We start from the raw sequence: 11,359 nt of genomic DNA on the forward strand, positions 1-11,359 counted from the left end.
AGTGAGCCGAGATCGCACCACTGCCCTCCAGCCTGGGCAGCAGAGCGAGACTCTGTCTCAAAAAAAAAAAAAAAAAAGAAAGAAATACTGGGAAAAATAGACAAATCTACCAATGGAAGATTTAAATCACCTCCCTCTGGAATTGGTACATCAAGCAGACAAAAAATTCAGTAAGGATTTAAAAGATTTGAGCCATGCAATCAGCAAGCATAATCTAACAGAATATTTTAAATACTCCAGTTCAAACAATTGGTGAACACACTGTTACTTTCAGACACACACGGACTATTTACAAAAATGACCACATATCAGATCATAAAGCAAGTAGTCTCCATCAACTCAAAATATCATACAGACCACATTTTCTAACAGCAATAGAATTAAATTAGAAATCAATAATTTTTAAAAATAAACAACCCCATGCATTTTTAAATGTCAAAATGCACTGGGCGCAGTGGCTCACGCCTGTAATCCCAGCACTTTGGGAGGCCAAAGAGGGTGGATCATGAGGTCAGTAGTTCGAGATCAGCCTGGCCAAGATAGTGAAACCTCATCTCTACTAAAAATACAAAAATTAGCCAAGCATGATGGCAGGTGCCTGTAATCCTGCTACTTGGGAGGCTGAGGCAGGAGAATCGCTTGAACCCGAGAGACGGAGGTTGCAGAGAGCCAAGATCGTGCCACTGCACACCAACCCAGGTGACAGTGTAAGACTCCGTCTCAAAAAAAAGTCAAAATGCACTTCTAAATAATTCATGGGGCTGGACACAGTGGCTAATGCTCGTAATCCCAGCACTTTCAGAGGCTGAGGTAGGAGACTCGCTTGAGCGCAGGAGTTTGAGACCAGCCTGGGCAACATAGTGAGACCCTGTCTGTATAAAAAAAATTAAAAATAAAAATAGCCTGGCATGGTGGCGCACACCTGTAGTTCCAGCTACTCGGGAAACAGAGGTAGGAGGATTGCTTGAGCCCAGGAGTTAAAGGCTGCAGTGATTCATGATCAAACCACTGCACTCCAGCCTGGACCACAGAGATCCTGTCTCAAAATAAATAAATTAATTAATGAATTAATTAAAAATTTGTGGCTTGAAGAACTCCTAACAGAAATTAGAAAATATCTACAACAGAACATCAAAAATACCTTGTATAGCCCGAGCGCTATGGCTCATGCCTGTAATCCCAGCACTTTGGGAGCCTGAGACGGGCGGATCACCGGAGGTCAGGAGTTTGAGACCAGCCTGGCCAACATGGTGAAACCCTGTCTCTACTAAAAATACAAAAATTAGCCAGCCATGTTGGCGGGCACCTATGGTCCCAGCTACTCAGGAGACTGAGGCAGAAGAATCGCCTGAACCTAGGAGGTGGAGTTTGCAGTGAGCTGAGATCATGCCACTGCACTCCAGTCTGGGCGACAGAACAAGACTCCATCTCAAAAACAAACCAAAAAAGCCATGTATAAAGTTCTTAGCACATAGTGCCCTAAAAATGGAAGTGAAGATGAGGGTGATGAATATGCAGCAATTGCTTGGAGGGAAGGTATCTGCAGGACAAACTTGGCAATAGTCAGTTCTGAGGTCAAAGGAGGAGGGGTAAAGACTAAAGGACTGGCCAGTTGTGGTGGCTCACATCTGTAATCCCAGCACTTTGGGAGTCTGAGGTGGGAGGACGGCTTGAGTCCAGGAGTTAGAGACCAGCCTGAGCAACGTAGCAAGACCTTGTCTCTACTAAAAATTAAAAAAAAAATTAGCTAGGCATGGTAGCACAAACCCAAAGTCTCAGCTACTCAGGAGGCCAAGGCAGGAGGATTACTTGAGCCTAGGAGTACGAGGACAGCCTGAGCAACACAGTGAAACCCCGTCTCTACAAAGTGTTTAAAAAGGCCTGGCGCGGTGGCTCATGCCCATAATCCCAACACTTTGGGAAGCCGAGGCAGGCAGATCATGAGGTCAGGAGTTCAAGACCAGACTAACCAATATGGTGAAACCCCATCTCTACTAAAAATACAAAAATTAGCCAGCTGTGGTGCTGTGCACCTGTAGTCACAGCTACTTGGGAGGCTGAGGCAGGAGAATCGCTTTAACCCGAGAGGCGGAGGTTGCAGTGAGCCAAGATCGCGCCACTGCACTCCAGCCTGGGTGACAGAGTGACACTCCATCTCAAAAAAAAAAAAAAAAAAGTTTAAAAATTAGCCAGGTGTAGTGGTGCACACCTGTAGTCCCAGCTACTGAGGAGGCTAAGGCAGGAGGATTGCTTGAGCCAGGCAAGTAGAGGGTGAAGTGAGCTATGATTGTGCCACTGCACTGCCTGGCCAACAGAGCCAGACCCTGTCTCAAAAAAACACAAAAATTCAAGGGCTGAGTTTGAGGATGATCACTGAGTCTGGGAAGAGAGAATCCAAAGGATGAGATACAAACAGCAACCCTGTGAACTGGAGATTATTCTAGTTTCATTTTACATTAGTGGCCACTGAGGCTGCTAATGATGAAGTAACTCAAGTCACCCACTTATAAAGTGGCAGAGCCAGGATTCAAACCCAGGTTAGCCATCTTGCTTTTCATGGTGCCTCTGAGGGGACAGCTGAGGGAGGCCAGGAGGAGTTTCTTGGTTAACAACAAATGTTTATATTTTTACTTATTTTATTTATTTATTTATTTGAGATGGAGTGTCTCAAAAAAAATTTTTATTTATTTATTTTTTGTTTGTATTTTTAGTAGAGACGGGATTTCACCGTGTTAGCCAGGATGGTCTCAATCTCCTGACCTTGTGATCCACCCGCCTTGGCCTCCCAAAGTGCTGGGATTACAGGTGTGAGCCACTGCGCCTGGTCTATTTATTTATTTTGAGGCAGAGTCTTGCTCCATTGCCCCGGCTGGAGTGCAGTGACAAAATCATGGCTCACTACAGACTCCACCTCCTGGGCTTAGGCAATCCTCCTACCACAGCCTCCTGAGTTGCTGGGACTACAGGCGTGCACCACCACGCGCAGCTAATTTTTTTTTTTTTTTAATTATTTGTAGAAACAGATTCTCCCTGTGCTGCCTAGGCTGGTCTCCAACTCCTGGGCCTCAAGTGGTCCTCCCACCTCAGCCTCCAAAGTGCTAGGATTACAGACATGAGCCACTACACTTAGCCTCCAAATCTTAATCTTAGATTAAGTGTCTTAATCTTCTAAACGATCTGCCAAGGAGACATTTGGTCACTTCTCACACTCTGGCTGTGTCTGACTGACCTGAGAGGCTACAAACGACAGCTGTCACCTTTACTGGTCTGTCAGTCTGTCTGAAACAGCTCTGACAACCCAGCCAGAAGAGGAAAATGTAGTCATTTCTTTCAAGGCCCTAAGTCTTACAAAAAGTAGGGCAGATGGGGACCGGCTGCAGTGGCTCCTGCCTGTAATCCTACTGCTTTGGGAGCCCAAGGCGGGAGAATCACTTGAGCCCAGGAGTTCAAGACGAGCCTGGGCAACATAGTGAGACCCTGTCTCTATAGAAACTAAAAAATTAGCAAGACATGGTGGTGTGTGCCTGTTGTCCCAGCTACTCAAGAGGCTGAGGTGGAAGATCGCTTGAGCCTAGGAGCTCAAGGCTGCAGTCAGCCGTGATCACACCACTGCACTCCAGCCTGGGTGACAGAGTGAGACATTGTCTCAAAAAATAAACAGGCTAGGTGCGGTGACTCATGCCTGTAATCCCAGCATTTTGGGAGGCTGAGGCAGGTGGATCATTTGAGGTCAGTAGTTCAAGACCAGCCTGGCCAAAATAGTGAAACCCCACCTCTACTAAAAATAAAAAATTAGCCAGAAGTGGTGGCAGGTGCCTATAATCCCAGCTACTCGGGAGGCTGAGGCAGGTGAATCACTGGAACCAGGGAGGTGGAGGTTGCAGTGAGCCAAGATCATGCCACTGTGCTCCAGCCTGGGCGACAGAGCGAGACTCCGTCTCAAAAAAAAAAAAAAAAAAAAAAAAAAAAAAGCAAACAAACAAACTAGGGCAGGTGAGGTCCCATCCAATCTGCAGCCAAATAGACTGGGACTCACAGCTGCCCAGAGCTGCTGAGCTAAGAGGAGAGAGTGGACTAAGGGGGCCCCCTAGAAAACCTAGGTCCGTTCTTGGGGCTAGGGGAGCACAGCCTGGCATCTGGTACACAGTAGGTGTTTAATGAATGCTAACAGAAGGAACAATTGTCGAAGACCCGCTGAACACCAGGCACTGGGCCTGTGAAAGGGTCTTGTTAGTTTCATCCTTGTGGCAATACATTTAGGTTGGTGTTACTAGTCCCATTATTTCATTAAGATGCGGAGACTGGGGTGCTGAGAGGCTTAGTGACATATCCAAGGTCAAGAAAATGGCAGAGTCCTACCCAGAGCAATCAGACAAGAGAAAGAAATAAAGGACATCCAGGCCGAGCGCAGTGGCTCACACCTGTAATCCCAGCATTTTGGGAGGCCGAGGCGGGCGGATCACGAGGTCAGGAGATCGAGACCATCCTGGTGAACACGGTGAAACCCCATCTCTACTAAAAATACTATATATATATATATATATATATACACACACACACGTATATATATGTATGTGTATATATGTATGTGTATATATATACACGTGTATATATATGTATGTATATATATACATGTGTATATATATATACATGTGTATATATATATATTAGCTGGGCGTGGTGGCAGGCGCCTGTAGTCCCAGCTACTCGGGAGGCTGAGGCAGGAGAATGGCATGAACCCGGCCGGGGGGGAGCTTGCAGTGAGCCGAGATCGCGCCACTGCACTCCAGCCTGGGAGACAGCAAGACCCCATCTCAAAAAAAAAAAAAAAGAAATAAAAGGCATCCATATTGGTAAAGAGAAAGTCAAACCGTCGCTGTTCACCAATCATATGGTCATATACCTAGAAAAACTCTAAAGATTCATCCATAAAGCTCCCAGATTTGATAAACAAATTTAGGAAAGTTTCAGGATACAAAATCAATCTGCACAAATCAGTAGCACTGCTGTATATCAACAATGACCAAACTGAGAATCAAGAATCTAACCTTTTTTACAATAGCTGCAAAAAATAATAATAAAATACTTAGGAATATACCTAACCAAGGAGGTGAAAGACCTCCATAAGGAAAACTACAAAACACTGCTGAAATAAATCATAGACACAAACAAATGAAAACACATCCCATGCTCATGGATGGGTAGAATCAATATTGTGAAAATGACCATACTGCCAAAAGAAATCCAAAACTCTAAGGCAATTCCCATCAAAATACCATCATCATTCTTCACAGAACTAGAAAAGACAATCCTAAAATTCATGTGGGGCTGGGCACGGTGGCTAACACCTGTAATCCCAGCACTTTGGGAGGCGGAGGCGGGCAGATCACGAGGTCAAGAGATTGAGACCATCCTGGCCAACACGGTGAAACCCTGTCTCTACTAAAAATGCAAAAATTAGCCGGGCATGGTGGCACGTGCCTGTAGTCCCAGCTACTCAGGAGTCTGAGGTAGGAGAATCACTTGAACCTGGGAGGCAGAGGTTGCAGTGAGCCGAGATTGTGCCACTGCACACCAGCCTGGTGACAGAAAAAAAAATCCATCTGAAAAAAAAATGCACATGGAACCAAAAAAGAGCCTGCATAGCCAAAGCAATGCTAATCAAAAAGAACCAATCCGGAGGCATCACATTACCTAACTTCAGACTATATTATAAGGCCATAGTCACCAAAACAGCATGGTACTTGTATAAAAACAGGCACATAGACCAATGGAACAGAATAGAAGACCCAGAAATAAATCCAAATACTTACAGCCAACTGATCTTTAACAACTCAAACAAAAACATAAAGTGGGGAAAAGACACCTTATTCAACAAATGGTGGCTGGGATAATTGGCAAGCCACATGTAGAAGAATGAAACTGGATTCTTATCTCTCACCTTACACAAAAATCAGCTCAAGATGGATCAAACACTTAAATCTAAGACTTGAAACCATAAAAATTCTAGAAGATAACATTTGAAAAACCCTTCTAAACACTGGCTTCAGCAAAGACATCATGACCAAGAACCCAAAGGCAAATGCAACAAAAACAAAGATAAATAGACGGGACTTAATTAAACTAAAAAGCTTCTGCACAGCAAAAGAAATAATCAGCAGAGTAAATAGACAACCCACAGAGTGGCAGAAAATCTTCACAAACTATGCATCTGACAAAGGACTAATATCCAAAATCTGCAAGGAACTCAAACAAATCAGCAAGAAAAAAAAAAAAAAACAAACAATCCCATCAAAAAGTGGGCTAAGGACATGAATAGATAGACAATTCTCAAAAGAGTATATACAAATGGCCGACAAACATATGAAAAAATGTTCAGCATCACTAGTTATCAGGGAAATGCAAATCAGAACCACAGTGCGATACCACCTTACTCCTGCAAGAATGGCCATAATTTAAAAATCAAAAAATAATAGATGTAGGCATGGATGTAGTAAAAAGAGAACACTTTTATGATGCTGGTGGGAATGTAAACTAGTATAACCACTATGGAAAGCAGTATGGAGATTTCTTTTTTTTTTTTTTTTTTTTTTTGAGATGGAGTCTTGAACTGTCACCCAGGCTGGAGTGCAGTGGCACAATCTCAGCTCACTGCAAGCTCCGCCTCCCAGGTTCATGCCATTCTCCTGCCTCAGCCTCCCAAGTAACTGGGACTACAGGCGCCTGCCACCATGCCTGGCTAATTTTTTGTATTTTTAGTAAAGATGGGGTTTCACCGTGTTAGCCAGGATGGTCTCGATCTCCTGACCTTGTGATCTGCCCACCTGGGCCTCCCAAAGTACTGGGATTATAGGCATGAGCCACCGCACCGGGCCAGGAGATTCCTTAAAGAACTAAAAGTAGATCTACCATTTGATCCAGCAATCCCACTACTGGGTATCTACCCAGAAGAAAAGAAGTCATTATATGAAAAAGAGACTTGCAGACTCATGTTTATAGCAGCACAATTCACAATTGCACAATTGCAAAAATATGGAACTAGCCCAAATGCCCATCAATCAATGAGTGGGTAAAGAAAATGTCATATATACAGGCTCATGCCTGTAATCCCAGCACTTTTGGAGGCCAAGGAGGGCGGATCACCTGAGGTCAGGAGTTCGAGGTCAGCCTGACCAACATGGAGAAACCCCATCTCTACTAAAAATACAAAATTAGCTGGGCGTGGTGGCACATGCCTGTAATCCCAGCTACTCAGGAGGTTGAGGCAGGAGAATCACTTGAACCCAGGAGGCAGAGGTTGCTGTGAACTGAGATTGTGTCATTGCACTCTAGCCTGGGCAACAAGAGCGAAACTCTGTCTCAAAAAAAAAAAAAGAGAGAAACAAAATCATGGCCTTTGCAGCAACCTGGATAGAATTGGAGACCATTATTCTAAGTGAAGTAACTCAGGAATGGAAAATCAAACATATGTTCTCACGTATAAGAGAACACAAAGGCATAAGAATGCACAATGGACTTTGGGGACTCTAGGGGAAGATTGGGAGCGGGGGCGAGGGATTAAAGACTACACACTGGGTACAGTGTACAAGCTTGGGTGGTGGATGCACCAAAATCTCAGAAATCACCACTGAAGAACGTATCCATGTAACCAAACACCACCTGCTCCCCAAAAGCCTATTGAAATAATTTCTAAAAGGAACGGGCTGGGCGCAGTGGCTCACGCCTGTAATCCCAGCACTTTGGGAGGCCGAGGTGGGTGGATCAACTGAGGTCAGGAGTTTGAGATGAGCCTGGCCAACATGGTGAAACCTCGTCTCTACTAAAAATACAAAAATTAGCTGGGCGTGGTGGCAGGTGCCTGTAATCCCAGCTACTTGGGAGGCTGAGGCAGGGGAATCACTTGAACCCAGGAGGCAGAGGTTGCAGTGAGCCGAGATTGTGCCACTGCACTCCAGCCTGGGTGACACAGTGAGACTCCACCTAAAAAAACAAAAACAAAAACAAAACAAAATAGGCCAGGCACCGTGGCTCACACCTGTAATCCCAGCACTTTGGGAGGCCAAGGCGGGAGGATCACGAGGTGAGGAGATCGAGACCATTCTGGCTAACATGGTGAAACCCTGTCTATACTAAAAATACAAAAACAAAATTAGCCGGGCATGGTGGCGGGTACCTGTAGTCCCAGCTACTCGGGAGGCTGAGGCGGGAGAATGGCGTGAACCCAGGAGGCGGAGCTTGCAGTGAGCCGAGATTGTGCCACTGCACTCCAGCCTGGGTGACAGAGCGAGAGTCCGTCTCAAAAAAAAAAAAAAAGAAAAAGAAAAAACAGGAAACAATAACTGGGGGGAAAAAAGAAAAAGAAAATGGCAAAGCCGAGACAATAACCCAGAAATTGGGATCCAGCTTTCTCCACTGTTTCCCTTGTACCAGGGACAGCCAGTTTCCAAAGGTCTCCCTCCCAACAGCCAGCCAACATGTAGGTCCCTGTGATGAAAGCCAAGAGCAAGGCCAAGCCTTAGGCAAGCCCTGAACCTCTTTGCTCATTATTGCATAACTTTTTTTTTTTTTTCCGAGACAGAGTCTCACTGTGTCACCCAGGCTGGAATGCAATGACCCAATCTCGGCTCACTGCAACCTCCGCCTCCCAGGTTCAAATGATTCTCCTACCTCAGTCTCCCAAGTAGCTGGAATTACGGGCACGCGCCACCACACCGAGCTAATTTTTGTATTTTTAGTAGAGACTGGGTTTTGCCATGTTGACCAGGCTGGTCTTGAACTCCTGACCTCAAGTAATCCTCCCGCCTCAGCCTCCCAAAGTGCTGGGATTATAGGCATGAGCCACTGCACCTGGCCATTATTCCATAAATATTGATGGAGAGCCAACTGCATGCCCAGTGCCGAGGGATAGAGAAGAATTAGACCCCAACCTGCCTAAAAAGAGCTCACAGACTGGGAAAGGAGTATGAGGGGAGATCTGTTTGCCCTAGGGGCTGCTGAGGAAGAAACACTAAGCCCAGATCCATTCCTGACATAATTCTGCCTGGACATCCACTGAGTCAGGGTCAGAGACTCAGGGCTGCCCTCCTGGGTTGTTGAAGGAGAGGCAAAGTTGAAACCACTAGAAGGTGGAGCTCTCCAGGGGAAAGACCAATTCCAGGCACCCCATCTGAGGACAAAAGCTGAGAGAACATCTTCACTGGGGTGTGGGGAGTATACAAGAAATACCAGGACCAGGCCGGGTGTGGTGGCTCACGCCTGTAATCCCAGCACTTTGGGAGGCCAAGGCGGCTAGATCAGCTGAGGTCAGGAGTTCTGGAGACCAGCTTGGCCAACATGGTGAAACTCTGTCTCTACTAAAAATACAATAATAAGCTGGGCGTGGTGGTGGGCGCCTGTAATCCCAGCTACCTGGGAGGCTCAGGCAAGAGGATCACTTGAATCCGGGAGGCGGAGGTCACGGTGAGCCGAGATCATGCCACTGCACTCCAGCCTGGGCGATAGAGTGAGACTCAGTCTCAAAAAAAAAAAAAAGAAAGAAAAGAAAGGAAAAAAAGATCAGGACCTGCAGAATTTTCCTGACAAGCCACCACCTGCAAAGCTGGCTCCACAGTGGATCCACCTCTGTACCTCCCAGAGCAACCGGCATTCTGTCATTTTTGATGAAGGAGATGGGCGGAGACTGGGGCAGCCAAGCGCGGCCTTCTGTGGTTTTAGGGAGAAGGGCGGGTGAGCCAGTCCGTTGCCCTGAGAAGAGGTCAAGAGGATGAAGACTATGAAAGCGACTGAGTTGGGCAATTAGGGGTCCCTAGTGGCCTTCAAAAAGAATGCTTTCAACAGCAGCTGCTGAAATTTCAAGGGCAAGTTCGGTAGCGGGAGGGGAAGAGGGAGAGAGAGAATGCAGAGCCTAAGCCAGCCATCAGCAGAGTGAAGACACACACATAATTCATGATGTCCTTCTTAACTTGTTTTGAAAATCTGATTTTTTTGACAGACAACTCAGGGGTTAATCAACCTCAGAGGTTCAGAAGTTCCATGAATCCCTTAAAGTGGAGAGAACTCCACCCAAACAATATAATATTGCTTATATTTGCACCAGGGAGACATAGCCTGAATCTATCCATAAGGAAATACCAGACAAACCTCAAATAAGGTGCATTCGATTAAAAGGAAAAATGTGTGGGGGAGTCCTACTCTGAAAAAATGTCATGAAAGATGAAAAAGATGAGGAATTGCCCCAGATTAAAGAAGCCTAGGCTGCCACGGTGGCTCACACCTGTAATCCCAACACTTTGGGAGGCTGAGATGGGCAGATGGCCTGAAGCCAGAAATTCGAGACCAGCCTGGCCAATATGCCAAAACCCCGTCTCTACTAAAAGTACAAAAATTAGCTGGGTGTGGTGGCATGCACCTGTAATCCCAGCTACTCGGGTGGCTGAGGCAGGAGAATCACTTGAACCCAGTTGAGCTGAGATCGCACCACTGCACTCCAGCCTGGGCAATAAGAGCAAAACTCAGTCTCAAAAAATAAAAAAAAATAAAAAATAAAGAAGCCTAAATATCTGGGTGTGGTGGCTCATGCCTGAAATCCCAGCACTTTGGGGGCTGAGGCAGGAGGATTGCTTGAGCCCAGGAGTTCAAGACCAGCCTGAGCAACATAGGGAGACCCCTGTCTCTACAAAAAATAGAAAAATGGCTGGGCGTGGTGGCTCATGCCTGTAATCTCAGTATTTTGGGAGGCCGAGGTGGGCAGATCACGAGGTCAGGAGATCGAGACCATCATGGCCAACACGATGAAACCCCATCTCTACTAAAAATACAAAAATTAGCTGGGCATGGTGGCAAGTGCCTGTAATCCCAGCTACTCCAGAGGCTGAGGCAGGAGAATCGCTTGAACCCAAGAGGCGGAGGTTGCAGTGAGCCAAGATCGCGCCACTGCACTCCAGCCTGGCGACAGAGCAAGAGTCCGTCTCAAAAAAAAAAAAAAAAAGAAGAAGAAGAAAAATGGCCGGACACAGTGGTTCACGCCTGTAATCCCAGCACTTTGGGAGGCCGAGGTGGGTAGATCAGCCTGGGCAACGTAGTGAGACCTCATTTCTTTTTTTTCTTTTTCTTTTTTTTTTTTTTTTTTGAGACGGAATCACGCTCTGTCACCCAGGCTGGAGTTCAGTTGCGCGATCTCAGCTCACTGCAAGCTCCACCTCCCGGGTTCATGCTATTCTCCTGCCTCAGCCTTCTGAGTAGCTAGGACTACAGGCGCCTGCCTAATTGTTTGTATTTTTAGTGGAGACGGGGTTTCACTATGTTAGCCAGGATGGTCTCGATCTTCTGACCTCGTGATCTGCCTGCCTCGGCCTCCCAC

This window comes from Gorilla gorilla, chromosome 4 (genome assembly GCF_029281585.2).
Source record: "Gorilla gorilla gorilla isolate KB3781 chromosome 4, NHGRI_mGorGor1-v2.1_pri, whole genome shotgun sequence".
NCBI classification, from domain to species: Eukaryota; Metazoa; Chordata; class Mammalia; order Primates; family Hominidae; genus Gorilla; species Gorilla gorilla.